This window comes from Etheostoma spectabile, chromosome 12 (genome assembly GCF_008692095.1).
Source record: "Etheostoma spectabile isolate EspeVRDwgs_2016 chromosome 12, UIUC_Espe_1.0, whole genome shotgun sequence".
NCBI classification, from domain to species: Eukaryota; Metazoa; Chordata; class Actinopteri; order Perciformes; family Percidae; genus Etheostoma; species Etheostoma spectabile.
In genome coordinates this window covers 1,122,843-1,123,731 of record NC_045744.1, presented here as the reverse complement: position 1 = coordinate 1,123,731, position 889 = coordinate 1,122,843, and positions in this window count along the sequence as shown.

The following is an 889-nucleotide window of genomic DNA, read 5'->3' as shown; positions in this document are numbered from 1 at the left end:
TGCACATTTGGATTTAAAGATTTAAACTACTGGACAATGATTAACAAAGTGCAATCTGTCCTGAACTTGTTCACACCGCCGCTGTAAATCAGTTGCTTAGTGTTTCTTACATCCAATCTTGTGTCGACAATTTGTCAGGAAAACACTTGGCTGTCCTTTAAAAGATTTAAGATCAAGTGTCAGTCACACTTTTGAGATGGCGAACACTACATGAGTGTTTACTGTTTTGTGAGGAGGCTGCTGGAGCCAAAGTGACAGTGAGTGACATTTTGTCAGGTGTAGGCCTACTGCGTCTGTCATTGTGAGTCGAAGTGAAGATTGATCCTCAGACCTTTTTTCGCTGCTGTCAGATCAAAAACATTTGTGTCTTTTATGAAGCTGAACAAGGAGAAATCATGAAACACACTCTCATTTTGAAATTGATAACGTCAGATTTTTTTCCAAAATGTGTATATCAGAGAGTTTGCATGCTGTTCAGGTTCCCCTGCACAAGACCAATCAGTTTACAGTAAGTTAAAAACTTGAGACACTACTGCAACAACAATTAAAATCAAAACTCATTGTGAAGACAATATGGGATCGCATGACCAACCTGGTCTGGGTCACAGCCCAAACGGAGACCACCGCCCCCGAGTTGAGCCCCCTGCGGATCTGTCTGGGCAGACAGTGATGCTGTGCTGGTGCCGCCGCAGCAGGGACAGTGTTTGGGCCTCTGGTGACCTCTACCAGGCCCCATAACGATTCGGACCCAAGTGTGGTTCAGGGGCCACGCCCTGGCCGTCCTCCGCGGCCACACAACTCTCGTGGCACAGATAAGTCAGTACATTTGAGTAAAAGCAGGCTTCACTTATCCTGTGCAAATGAGCCACATGAAACTCAGATGTGGTGG